General features: G+C 44.3%; 1 protein-coding gene across 2 annotated transcripts in view; it reads left to right on the forward strand.

The window, feature by feature from the left end:
* Positions 1 to 217: 217 nt before the first annotated feature.
* The window catches only part of LOC115117282 (beta-galactoside alpha-2,6-sialyltransferase 2-like), a 64614-nt gene continuing 50219 nt past the window's right edge, over positions 218 to 14612 (forward strand). For both annotated transcript variants that reach the window (XR_010463609.1, XM_029645784.2), the window contains exon 1: positions 218 to 528. The gene's annotated coding sequence lies outside the window, so the exon portion shown is untranslated. The remainder of the gene's footprint in view (positions 529 to 14612) is intronic.

Here is a 14612-nt window from a genome sequence, read left to right on the forward strand (position 1 = left end):
AACAATATGATGCTTATTATTTCATCTATACAATGTCTTGCACAGATAACAATTTGTTTTGAGCACTTTACGCATTTATTTTCGGATCCACCCCTGTGTAAACGTAATTTGCCTAATGACGCTTGAGTGGAGCAGGACCGTCTCATTTCAAGCAAGCCATTTTCATCCAAGTTCACGCTCCTTGCCGACTCTCCTCGATTAACTTTGACCTTTTGCAAAAGCAGGCGAGAGAGGACGCAGGAGGCGAGCAAATCTAATTGATAAAAGGCCAATATGACAGACAAAACAGACCGAATGTGCTAGCCTGACGACTCAAACTGAACTATTCTGCTGCTCTGTGTTCGCTAAATAGTTTTTTCCTCGTCCGTGGGCGTGGCGTTTGGCCGGAGCGAGGAGTCTGGGTAGCCAGGCAACAAATGTGCAGTATTCATGCATCGGATTTGATACAGCGGCGTGCAGCTCGGTTAACGGGAGGAGAAAACGGACAGTACCTTTCCCGAAAACAATGAAGACGGGCACATTTCCTAGGTAAGGCTTTGTTAGCGCCCTGCTGGATTTGCAGGCAATTGCTCTTCACGCTTCAAAGCACTTTGTGTAAATAGCCCGCGGTTACATACAATGAATGTAACAACGAGCAGTCACTGGGCAGAAGGAGATGTGGCTACAATGAGATTCAGACAGCGATTTTATATATTTTTGGAATGAATGTATCAGTAAAACAATTCGGGAAGAATATTCCATAGTAAATGAGTAGCCTGAACGGTTTGCGTGAATGGTTTAATCTTTGCAGTCAGAATGATGAAAGCCATAGCCTAGCCTATTGCATGCACCCTTATACTATTGTATCCTATCATCATCATCGCTACCTACTCCTTGATACATTTAGAAGCTTACAACATAGTTGCTATCATAAAACAACCTAGCTGTACCTCGTGCGGCAACATTAGCCAAGCCACACATGTAAGCGAAAGCCTACTTTGTAGGGAATCATTAATGGACATATTTGCTTGTTCACATCAGTCCAACTGCATTTTGCCTTCCTGTGTTCGACGCATTCCTTTGAGTTTTACGCAGTAGCTCGTGAAACGAGACAATCATCTGCTGTTTAAACTATTAGACCACAAGTTTCACAAACGAACAACAGTTCTGTTTGTGTTGTGAAACCCTGTCTGTGGCATACGAAGAACGTTTGATTGCGGAGGACCTTGTGTCCGTGTGAGATTTGAGGCGGCCTGGCCTCCATTCAATTTACGAACAGTTAAAAGGAAGAGGGAGATAAGATAGAACAGACGGAGGTGTAGAGGCAGGGTCAGGCTGCAATTCAAACAAACCTGCCATAGAAAAGTTTAGAACCCTTTCTTCACATACTTCCGCCTGCACACCTCTTATTCTTAACTGGTAGTAGTACTAGTATCACAAGCCATAAGATAATTTATTTGGCCCTGGTTAACTAATACATCTCCTCTACGGGTGACTCGGTCAATTACATTAAACACAGCGGCCATGCCAGTCCTTTGGCAGGCTGTTGGTGGATGCTCATGCCCGCCCTGTGAACCACGCTGTCTGTGCCAGGAGATGTCTGATTTAAGACCATTTAGATCGCATCATTATTGACTTAAGCAGCGGTTTGAATCCCACCCAACAGTGTTATGATCTCAATAGCCTTTGCATTAGACAAATTGAACGGAAATGCCGGTAATTATGCCATTTGAGAGAAATTATAAGAAACGGAAAGAACACAAGTGCCAAGGATGAAGAATCTTGGCAATTAGCCCGATAGGTTGGGAGTGAGTGTGTAGTCTTTGAACTGGTCAGATTCCTTGTTGCTTTGTCTGGGATCTACAGACGGGTCTAGGTTTGCCTCAGAACAGAGGTATTTTTACTCAATTGCCTAACAAATAAAAACCAAGACTCATCTGAGGGAAAGGGAGGGAGGAAAGAGCAAAATGCATCATTTGTATAAAATATTCTGCAGCGTACACCAATTTACATTTGTATCAACATACAGTCCTTGAACAAACTACATTTCAAATGTGATATTTGAAGGATACAATCACAGTAAGTGGTATAAAACCCCCAAACCAAAACAAAGTGTCACATTCTCACAGACTTATGAAATCATGTCCCTTTGCAGCACGGGGAAGGTGAACCAAAGAGGGCTTTAACAACTGATTGAGGACACTCTGCTACCTGGTGGCGGTAGTGTGTTCTTTGTAGTGACGGGGCAAAAAATCGATACAGTTGAGTATCACAATATTATTGTTGACGATATATCGATACTTATTTTCTCATTGCTCTCTTTTCGCTCTGCAGCTGACGTAACGATGTGCTGTATGTTTGTAACATTGAGTCACAAATAAATCCAATACATATGGCATCGTGATACATACATCATCTCTATACAAATCATATCGGCACCTAAAAAGCCAACTTTATTAATGTTTACATACTGTTTTACCTACTTTATATATGTATATACTGTATTCTAGCCGTGGCTCATCCTATAGAACTACTGATGTGTACACCTTTTCTATTTATATACTGTCTATACACACCATTCATATACATATATATGTGTATTCTGGACTTTGGTCCTGCAATTCTATCCATTTTGTCATGGGGTTTTGTACTGTGTATTTACATGCTGTATTCTCGACAAAGCTTATTCTATTATTTATACTACCGTGCATTGTATTTTAGTTACACTGTTTGTACACACTATATTCATTTATTTATATACTGGATTCTTGACATGGCTCATTCTACTATATCTACTGCTGTACATATCATTCTTAGTATATCTTGTGTAAATTCATCCGGTGTATATATACCTATAGATTGCATGTGGATTAATGTTACAGTGCTATTTGGCTGAATTGGATTCATTACGACGTTTCAAGATATATTTTTTGGGTACAATTATTTGTGTACTTGTCTGACATTTTACTGCATTGTTAGGAGCTAGTAAAATAAGCATTTTGTTGCACCTGTTATAACATCTGCTAAACTGTATACGCTACCAATAAATGTTGATTAGATTTAAGTATCATGATAATATCGTATCATAAGGTCCCTGGCAATCCCCAGCCCTAGTTATTGTGCAGCTGGACAGTTTATGGTTGAACAAATCAAATTGAATTTATCACATGCGCTGAATACCACAGTAGACCTTACTGTGAAATGCTTACTTACAAGCCCTTAACTCCATTTCTTGAACTCCATTGTTGGTTAAGAAAATATTTACTAAATAAACTAAAGTATAAAAGAAAAGTAACACAATAAAATAAGAATAATGAGGCTATATACAGGGGGTACCAGTACCGAGTCAATGTACAGGTTAGTCGAGGTAATTTGTACGTAGACTGCATTGATAATAAACAGCGAGTAGCTGCTGTGTAAAAACAAAGGGGAGTTTAAGTATATAGTCCGGGTGGGCATTTGATGAATTGTTTAGTTTTATGGCTTGGGGATAGAAGCTGTTAAGAAGCCTTTTGGACCTAGACTTAGTGCTCTGGTACCGATTGCTATGCGGTAGCAGAGAGGACAGTCTATGACTTGGATGACTGGAGTATTTGACAATTTTTTGGGGCCTTCCTCTGACACCGCCTAGTATATAGGTCCTGGAAGGCAGGAAGCCTGGCCCAAGTGACTTACTGGGCCGTAGGCACTACCCCCTGTAGCGCCTTGTGGTCGGATAACGAGCAGTTGCTATACCAAGGTGATGATTCAACCGGTCAGGATGCTCTCGATGGTGCAGCTGTAGAACTTTTTGAGGATCAGGGGACCCATGACAAATCAAATAGTCTCCTGAGTGGGAAAAGTTGTTGTGCCCTCTTCACGACTGTCTTGGTGTGTTTGGACCATGATAGTTTGTTGGGCATGTGGACATCAAGAAGCTTAACTTTCGACCCGCTCCACTACAGCCCTGTCTGTGTGAATGGGGGTGTGTTCGGCCCTCCTTTTCCTGTAATCCACGATCAGCTCCTTTGTCTTGCTCATGTTGAGGGAGAATTTGTTGTCCTGGCACCACACTGGCAGTTCTCTGACCACCTCCCTATAGGCTGTCTCATCGTTGTTGGTGATCAGGCCTACCACTGTTGTGTCGTCAGCAAACTTAATGATGGTGTTGGAGTCGTGCTTGGCAATGCGGTCGTAGGTGAATAGGGAGTACAGAAGCGGACTAAGCATACACCCCTGAGGGGCCCCAGCGTTGAGGATCAGCGTGGCAGATGTTTTTGCCTTCCCTTACCACCTGGGGGCGGCCCGCCAGGAAGTCCAGGATCCAGTTGCAGAGGGAGGTGTTTAGTCCCAAGGTCCTTAGCTTAGTGATGGACTTTGTGGGCACTATGGTGTTCAACGCTGAGCTGTAGTCAATGAACAGCATTCTCACATAGGTGTTCCTTTTGTCCAGGTGGGAAAGGGCAGTGTGGAGTGCAATAGAGATTGCATCATCTGTTGGGGTGGTATATGAATTGGAGTGGGTCTGGGGTTTCCGGGATTATGGTGTTGATGTGAGCCATGACCAGCCTTTCAAAGCACTTCATGTCTACCGACGTGAGTGCAATGGGGCAGTAGTCATTTAGGCAGGTTACCTTCGCTTTCTTGGGCACAGGGACTATGGCGGTCTACTTGAAACAGACTCGGGCAGGGAGAGGTTGAGGTTGAAAATGTCAGTGAAGACACTTTCTAGTTTGTCCGTGCATGCTTGGAGTTCACATCCTGGTAATCCGTCTGGCCCCGTGGCCTTGTGAATGTTGACCTGTTTAAATGTATTGCTCACATCGGCTACGTAGAGCGTTAACACACAGTAATTCGGGAACAGCTGGTGCTCTCATGCATGCTTCAGTGTTGCTTATCTCGACGTGAGCATAAAATACATCAATCCCATCTGGTAGTCTTGCGTCACTGGGCAGCTCATGGCTAGGTTTCCCTTTGTAGTCTGTGATAGTTTGCAAGCACTGACACATCCGACGAGTGTCAGAGCCGGTGTAGTAGGATTAAATATTATTCCTGTATTTACGCTTTTCCTGTTTGATGGTTCATTTGAGGGCATAGAGGGATTTCTTATAAGCGTCCAGATTAGTGTCCCGTTCCTTGAAAGCGGCAGCTCTAGCCTTTAGCTCAGTGTGGATGTTGCCTGTAATCCATGGCTTCTGGTTGTGATATGTACGTTATTGATGAAGCTGGTGACTGAGGTGGTATACTCCTCAATGCAATTGGATGAATCCCTGAACATATTCTAGTCTATGCTAGCAAAACACTCCTGTATCGTAGCTACTGCTTCATTTGAACACTTCTGTATTGAGAGAGTCACTGGTAGTTCCTGCTTTAGTTTTTGCTTGTAAGCAGGAATCAGGAGAATTAATTTGTGGTCAGATTTGTCAAATGGATGGCGGGGGAGAGCTTTGTATGCGTCTCTGTGTGGAGTAAAGGTGGTCTAGAGTTTCTTCCCCCCCCCCCCTCTGGTTGCACATGTGCCATGTTGGTAGAAATGTGGTAAAACTGATTTAAGTATGCTTGCTTTAAAGTGCACCACTTCTGGATGAGCATTTGCTTATGGCCTTATACAGCTCGTTGAGTGCGATCTTAGTGCCAACATCGGTTTGTGGTGGTAAATATACGGCTATGAAAAATATAGATAGTGTGGTCTACAGCTTATCATGAGGTACTCTACCTCAGGCGAGCAATACCTCGAGACGTCCTTAATTTTTTACTTTGTGTACCAGCTGTTATTGACAAATAGACACACCACCACCCCTCATCTTACCGAATGCAGCTGTCCTGTCGATGCACGGAAAACACAGCCAACTGTATGTTATCCGTGTCGTCGTTCAGCCACAACCCTGTGAAACATAAGACATTAGATTTTTAATGTCCCGTTGGTAGGATAGTCTCGAACGTAGCTCATCCAGTTTATTCTCCAGTGACTGCACGTTGGCCAATAGAACAGATGGCAGAGGCTACCCACTCGCCAATGAATTCTCACAAGGCACTCCAATCTCCCCCCGCTCTACAGGGGTGTGTTAATTTGTGTATTGCTGATGAATTAGAATGGGTGTGTGTTTGTTGAATTATAACAGTGGTATGTGGGTTTCTGGAATTGTTTGTGTATTTGTGGGTTGAGTTATAGCAGGGATGTGTGTTTGTATTGTTGAGTTGTAACAGGGGTGTGCGTTGGCGGGTTGTGTGTGTGAGTGTATTTTTTCATCCGAACTCTTGGGGGTATTTTATAATGTGGGCTCCACAGTTATGCAGTACCCCCAGAGAGAGTGAGTGAGATGGAGCTGTGGGATCAGTCATTTACAGTATGTATTTACGTGCATCTATACATTCATCTGGTACATGGAGTAGAGCGTGTCAGTAGACCAAGCTTTCCTCCTCTTTAAATCCATTTGAATTCAGTCACTTTTTGAGAGCACCCCTTTTTTGATTTGAACAAAACCTTCCGTACATATTTGCCCATTATCATTGTGCTCAGAAAGTAACTTTTTGGCCCTGAATGCCAAAACATTCATTAGATAAAGGCCCCCCCACCATACCATGAAACATCCATGTCTTCATTGCTGAAAAAGATGAATGGTTGGGATTTATATAATTTAAAAGCTTACAAACAGGGTCAAACTATTTGGTGATTTCTTGAAAAAAAAGTTTTTTTAAATGAAATGGTAATTGACGTTTAAGGTTAAAAATTATCCTAAAATGAACAAACTCCTAAAAATGTTTACTTGCAAATACCTATGGCCCTATTTTACATAATCTGAGGTTTTTGTGTTGTGCCCGCCATCAGTTGAGACACATGCTCTTGAACCTCAGATGATGTGAAGTATTATCTAAGCTGCAACATGTTCTTTGAAATTCACATCAGAGTAGACACATGTGTATATACACAATTTTTAACCTTAAATGTCAATTATAATTTGATTTTAAAAAATAAAAAAATTTAAAAAAAATCCCCAAGAAATCACCAAATAGTTTGACCCCCGTTTTGTAAGCTTTTAAATTATATCAAACTCAACTGCTTATCTTTTCCTGTGATGAAGACATGGATGTTTTAAGGTATGGTGTGATATGCAAAATGGGTTAACTTTTAGCACTTATCTCTTTTTGGCATTCAGGTCCAAAAAGTCACTTTCTGGCCACGTCTAGGTGGGATGGACTGAGAGTAGCTGAGGGGTGGGTTTAAAAGCTCACGTTCTATAATAGTTATGACTGAGAACTCCATTTATATCAAATTACTTTATTCTTGTAACTACTGTAAAACATTGTAATGTGTATACAATGTACATTTAACAACAAAACAAAGTTTATTTTTGTACTCTGAAGAGGGGGGTGGTGGATGGTCAAAAAGTGAGTGAATTCAAAAAGATTTACCTTCTCTGTCTTGCTCACTCTCTCTCTCCCCCTCTCTTCTCTCTCTGTAATCTGGGAGAGGTGAGGTAGAGGACCACTCTTTCTTCCTACAGTCTCGCACAAATCTACATTTCAAACGTGATGCTGATGGATGCTACACACACACACACACAGCTCCCCTGATGGCTGTGATCTCCACAACAGAACATCTGCATTAGTGTTTCAGCACATATTTCTTGCTCATTATGGCACCATGCCAGCGTGCACCTCTTTTTCTCTTTGCGGCTGGCTATTTATGGGGGTGAACGGAAGGGATGTGCACAGTTATTAAAATATCAGAACGGCATTAGGCCTATACAAAATTATAGGCCTATTTTAACACTAAAAAGGCTTTTTTGTGAATTAAATTACATACAACAGGGATCAACTAGATTCAGCCTAGATTCAACTTTTGTCTTGATATCCAATTTGTAGTTAGTCTTCTCCCATCGCTGCAACTCCCCTACGGACTCGGGAGAGGCGACGGTCGAGAGCCATGCTTCCACTGAAACACGATCCTGCCAAGCCGCACTGCTTCTTCACACTCTCCCCGCTTAACCCGAAAGCCAGCCACACCAATGCGCCGGAGGAAATACTGTCCAGCTGATGACCGAAGTCAGCTTGTAAGCGCCCGGCCCTCAACAAGGAGTCGCTAGACCGCAATGGGACAAGGAAATCCCGTCTGGCCAAACCCTCCCCTAACGCGGACAATGCTGGGCCAATTGTGCGCCGCCTCATGGGTATTACGGCCGGCTGTGACACAGCCTGGGATCGAACCCGGGTCTGTAGTGACGACTCAAGCATCACTCAAGGCTAAATGTCTCTTTATTACGTGTGGAAATACTTTGGAACAGATTTTCAACATTTAAAATCACTTGGAGCCGATTTTCTGGTATTTTTGGTCTTTTATATCCAACAATAAAACATAAAAAAAAATATAGATAACTTGAAGGGCCAAATAAAATCACCCGCCGGCCAAATTCGTCCCACAGGCCATCAGTTAGGGAACCCTGACTTTTCTAAGCTACTCGAAACAGGCACAATAATAATAATAATAATAATAACTTAATTATATGGGATGCTAAATAACATTGTGGCTGCTACAAGTTGGCCAGTCTTGGCTGTAGCTGAGTTGCCTTGGCTGCATCTCGCTCTTCCTCCCTCAGCTGCATCAATAGAGCGCCAGCCTCTTTCCCTCACGCAGCAGTGCTCAGTTCAAAAACAAACACATTTCTCATATCCAGATATCTGACAACAATTCATGATACTTTTCGAATAGGGAAATAATTTCAAATCCCCATCCCTAGTGAACAGGCCACGCTCCCTTTAGGGTTGTGGAAAGCCCGCACACACCAAGAACAGTGACACTTTAAATTACGCTGCACACTCTTGCCTGCATCTAGCTACTCTAGGGAGTAATTGTTAGTCCAACAGTTGCAAATGTGAATTTCTATTGGACAAATTCAGGTATTGTTTTTTATCCCCGTTTCGTTTTTAAGAAAAGTTTTTCCACAGAATCGGCGGAATGAATACACCCCTGATCACACAAACAGTTCACTTTCATAGCAAAAAAGGGGAGTCTATATACATTGTGTGCAAAAGGCATGAGGTGGTAGGCGAATAATTACAATTTTGCAGATTAACACTGGAGTGATAAATGATCAGATGGTCATGTACAGGTAGAGATATTGGTGTGCAAAAGAGCAGAAAAGTAAATAAATAAAAACAGTATGGGGATGAGGTAGGCGAAAATGGGTGGGCTATTTACCGATAGACTATGTACAGCTGCAGCGATCGGTTAGCTGCTCAGATAGCAGATGTTTGAAGTTGGTGAGGGAGATAAAAGTCTCCAACTTCAGCGATTTTTGCAATTCGTTCCAGTCCAGGCAGCAGAGAACTGGAAAAAAAAAAGGCGGCCAAATTAGGTGTTGGCTTTAGGGATGATCAGTGAGATGCGCGTGCTACGGATGGGTGTTGCCATCGTAAACTGAGATAAGGCGGAGCTTTACCTAGCATGGACTTGTAGATGACCTGGAGCCAGTGGGTCTGGCGACGAATATGTAGCGAGGGCCAGCCGACTAGAGCATACAGGTCGCAGTGGTGGGTGGTATAAGGTGCTTTAGTAACAAAACGGATGGCACTGTGATAAACTGCATCCAGTTTGCTGAGTAAAGTGTTGGAAGCAATTTTGTAGATGACATCGCCGAAGTCGAGGATCCGTAGGATAGTCAGTTTTACTAGGGTAAGATTGGTGGCGTGAGTGAAGGAGGCTTTTTGTTGCGGAATAGAAAGCCGACTCTAGATTTGATTTTCGATTGGAGATGTTTGATATGAGTCTGGAAGGAGAGTTTACAGTCTAGCCAGACACCTAGGTACTTATAGATGTCCACATATTCAAGGTCGGAACCATCCAGGGTGGTGATGCTGGTCAGGCGTGCAGGCAGCTAACGGTTGAAAAGCATGCATTTGGTTTTACTAGCGTTTAAGAGCAGTTGGAGGCCACGGAAGGAGTGTTGTATGGCATTGAAGCTCGTTTGGAGGTTAGATAGCACAGTGTCCAAGGATGGGCCGGAAGTATATAGAACTGTGTCGTCTGCGTAGAGGTGGATCAGGGAATCGCCCGCAGCAAGAGCAACATCATTGATATATACAGAGAAAAGAGTCGGCCCGAGGATTGAACCCTGTGGCACCCCCATAGAGACTGCCAGAGGACTGGACAGCATGTCCTCCGATTTGACACACTTAACTCTGTCTGCAAAGTAGTTGGTGAACCAGGCAAGGCAGTCATCCAAAAAACCGAGGCTACTGAGTCTGCCGATAAGAATATGGTGATTGACAGAGTCGAAAGCCTTGGCAAGGTCCATGAAGAAGGCTGCACAGTACTGTCTTTTATCGATGGCAGTTATGATATCGTTTAGTACCTTGAGCGTGGCTGAGGTGCACCCGTGACTGGCTCGGAAACCAGATTGCACAGCGGAGAAGGTACAGTGGGATTCGAGATGGTCAGTGACCTGTTTGTTGACTTGGCTTTCGAAGACCTTAGATAGGCAGGGCAGGATGGATATAGGTCTGTAACAGTTTGGGTCCAGGGTGTCTCCCCCTTTGAAGAGGGGGATGACTGCGGCAGCTTTCCAATCCTTGGGGATCTCAGACGATATGAAAGAGAGGTTGAACAGGCTGGTAATAGGGGTTGCGACAATGGCGGCGGATAGTTTCAGAAATAGAGGGTCCAGATTGTCAAGCCCAGCTGATTTGTACGGGTCCAGGTTTTGCAGCTCTTTCAGAACGTCTGCTATCTGGATTTGGTTAAAGGAGGGGGGGGGGGGGCTGTTGGCCGAGGTTGGAGTAGGCAGGCGGAAGGCATGGCCAGCCGTTGAGAAATGCTTGTTGAAGTTTTCGATAATCATGGATTTATCGGTGGTGACCGTGTTACCTAGCCTCAGTGCAGTGGACAGCTGGGAGGAGGTGCTCTTGTTCTCCATGGACTTCAGTGTCCCAGAACTTTTTGGAGTTGGAGATACAGGATGCAAATTTCTGCCTGAAGAATCTGGCCTTAGCTTTCCTGACTGACTGCGTGTATTGGTTCCTGACTTCCCTGAACAGTTGCATATCGCGGGGACTATTCGATGCTATTGCAGTCCGCCACAGGATGTTTTTGTGCTGGTCGAGGGCAGTCAGGTCTGGAGTGAACCAAGGGCTATATCTGTTCTTAGTTCTGCATTTTTTGAACGGAGCATGCTTATCTAAAATGGTGAGGAAGTTACTTTTAAAGAATGACCAGGCATCCTCAACTGACGGGATGAGGTCAATATCCTTCCAGGATACCCGGGCCAGGTCGATTAGAAAGGCCTGCTCACAGAAGTGTTTTAGGGAGCGTTTGACAGTGATGAGGGGTGGTCGTTTGACTGCGGCTCCGTAGCGGATACAGGCAATGAGGCAGTGATCGCTGAGATCCTGGTTGAAGACAGCGGAGGTGTATTTGGAGGGCCAGTTGGTCAGGATGACGTCTATGAGGGTGCCCTTGTTTACAGATTTAGGGTTGTACCTGGTGGGTTCCTTGATGATTTGTGTGAGATTGAGGGCATCTAGCTTAGATTGTAGGACTGCCGGGGTGTTAAGCATATCCCAGTTTAGGTCACCTAACAGAACAAACTCTGAAGCTAGATGGGGGGGCGATCAATTCACAAATGGTTTCCAGGGCACAGCTGGGAGCTGAGGGGGGTTGGTAGCAGGTGGCAACAGTGAGAGACTTATTTCTGGAGAGAGTCATTTTCTAAATTAGTAGTTCGAACTGTTTGGGTATGGACCTGGAAAGTATGACATTACTTTGCAGGCTATCTCTGCAGTAGACTGCAACTCCTCCCCCTTTGGCAGTTCTATCTTGACGGAAAATGTTATAGTTGGGTATGGAAATCTCAGAATTTTTGGTGGCCTTCCTGAGCCAGGATTCAGACACGGCAAGGACATCAGGGTTAGCAGAGTGTGCTAAAGCAGTGAGTAAAACAAACTTAGGGAGGAGGCTTCTGATGTTGACATGCATGAAACCAAGGCTTTTTCGATCACAGAAGTCAACAAATGAGAGTGCCTGGGGACATGCAGGGCCTGGGTTTACCTCCACATCACCCGCGGAACAGAGGAGGAGTAGTATGAGGGTGCGGCTAAAGGCTATCAAAACTGGTCGCCTAGAGCGTTGGGGACAAAGAATAAAAGGAGCAGATTTCTGGGCATGGTAGAATATATTCAGGGCATAATGCGCAGACAGGGGTATGGTGGGGTGCGGGTACAGCGGAGGTAAGCCCAGGCACTGGGTGGTGCTGTGAGAGGTTGCATCTCTGGACATGCTGGTTGTAAATGGGTGAGGTCACCGCATGTGTGGGAGGTGGGACAAAGGAGGTATCAGGGGTATGAAGAGTGGAACTAGGGGCTCCATTGTAAACTAAAACAATGATAACTAACCTGAACAACAGTATACAAGGCATATTGACATTTGAGAGAGCCATACAGCGAGGCATACAGTAATCACAGGTGTTGAATGGGAGAGCTAGCTAAAACAGTAGCTAAAACAGTAGGTGAGACAACAACAGCTAATCAGCTAGCACAACAACAGCAGGTAAAATGGCGTTGACTAGGCAGGGAGGGTCGGATTAACTACACACAGAGCCTGAGTGCGGCTGGGGCCGACAGATAAACATAAACAAGCAGAATGGAGTACCGTGATTAATGGACAGTCCAGCATGCATCAGCTATGTAGCCAAGTGATCAGTGTCCAGGGGGCAGCGGTGGATGGGGCAGGGAAGCTAGACTGGCGAGTATTATCCAGGTTAAAAAAAACTGGCTGGCTGTGCAGAAGGTAAAAGGTAAAAGCCGCTAGCAGTGGCTAACAATGACTAAATAGCTTGTAGCTAGTTAGCTGGTTAGCTTCTGGAGGTTCTTGAGTGTGTTCTAAAAATTAAAAATAATAGCGATTCCGTATCACATTGGGTGAGGCAGGTTACCGGAAGGTATAAACAAATTAAAAATCGAAAAGAGATTGAAAGTAAATATGGGTCCAGTGAGTAGTTGGGACGCGGCGATTCAGACGGTTTGCAGGCCTGTGCTAATAAGCTAACAGTTAGTAGGCCGGGGCTAAACAAGGTAGCAGTTAGCGTACCGGGGCTAAACAAGCTAGCAGTTAGCAGGCCGAATTAGCAAGCAAGGAGATAGCAAGGGCTAGAAAGTTAGCCTTTGGGGGACGTCGCGATGGGGTGAGTCTGTTTATGCCTCTTCATGCGGTGACATCGATAGACCGGTCGTGGGTCAGGATATTGTAGCCCAGGAGTATGCTTCGGTGATAGCACAGGAGCTCTGGCCGGGCTAGCTTCAAGCTAAGTGGGTGGAAACGCTAGCCAGGAGTAATCATCCGGGGTTGCGGTTAGCTAGTTCGCTAGTTGTGAAGATCCAGCTGAAAATGTTCCGTTTGCGGTGGGAATCCGGTGGGAATCCAGGGATAAAAAAATAATAGGTCTGTTATGCTCTGGTTAGAGTCGCGTTGTTCGAACTGGCGAGAGCTTTCCGAGCTAAAGGTTAGCTGATGACCGGTTAGCTGAAGACCGCTAGCAATGGTTTGCTGACTGATAGCTGGTAGTTAGCTGGCTACCTTCAGTTGAGGGGTACCGGATCCGAAGTAAATATAAATACTTTAGAAAAAAAAGCAGATCCGCTCTACATTGGGTGAGGCGGGTTGCAGGAGAGTATTTAGAAATTGAGGTTTAGCAAAATGTTTTAAAAGATATGCGAAGAAAAATATGTAAAAAAACGATATATACAAGGGACACGACACGACGTCTGACTGCTACGCCATCTTGGATGGTGGTCTCCTCCTCTCACCTTTTGCCTCGCATGTGGACTTCCGTGCACAACACATCAGCTGTCTGTGACCAGGCGAAAAAACCTTTCCAAGCCAAACCTTTATATAATGACGGCTATAACTACTACACACATCCTCCATTGTTGTCATAGTAATCATAGCTACCAGAACTAATGCGTTAGTAAACCTGCTAGCTACAACAATCCAGTACAGTGTACAGTCAGAAAGCGGTTTAGCAGTTACACAGCTGGGCCCCGGTGGCAATAAATTAATAAAACCAAAAGCTTACCTTGACTTGTATGAGTTCGTGTTGGATAGCCAGCTAGCTAACATAGCATCCCTCTCTGTTTGAATTTAAAATATTTGTGTGTGTGTGTGTGTATTGCTCACCCAATCTCTTGCTTCTCCTTCATTTTGGAAGAAATTAATTTGTTCTCAACGATTGTCTTTCTCTCCCTTTTTGAGTCAACTACTCACCACATTTTATGCACTGCAGTGCTAGCTAGCTGGAGCTTATGCTTTCAGTACTAAACTCAGCAAAAAAAGAAACTCCCTCTCACTGTCAACCGCGTTTATTTTCAGCAAATGTAACTATTTGTATGAACATAACAAGATCCAACAACTGAGACATAAACTGAAAAAGTTCCACAGTCATGTGACTAACAGAAATTGAATATTGTGTCCCTGAACAAAGGGGGGTCAAAATCTAAAGTAACAGTCAATGCAGCTGGTGTCCACACCAGAAACTAAGCACTGCAGTGCATCTCCTCCTCATGGACTGCACCAGATTTGCCAGTTCTTGCTGTGAGATGTTACCCCACTCTTCCACCAAGGCTCCTGCAAGTTCCCAGACATACCTGGGAGGAATGGCCCTAGC

The sequence above is a fragment of the Oncorhynchus nerka genome, linkage group LG1, assembly GCF_034236695.1.
Source record: "Oncorhynchus nerka isolate Pitt River linkage group LG1, Oner_Uvic_2.0, whole genome shotgun sequence".
Lineage (NCBI taxonomy): Eukaryota > Metazoa > Chordata > Actinopteri > Salmoniformes > Salmonidae > Oncorhynchus > Oncorhynchus nerka.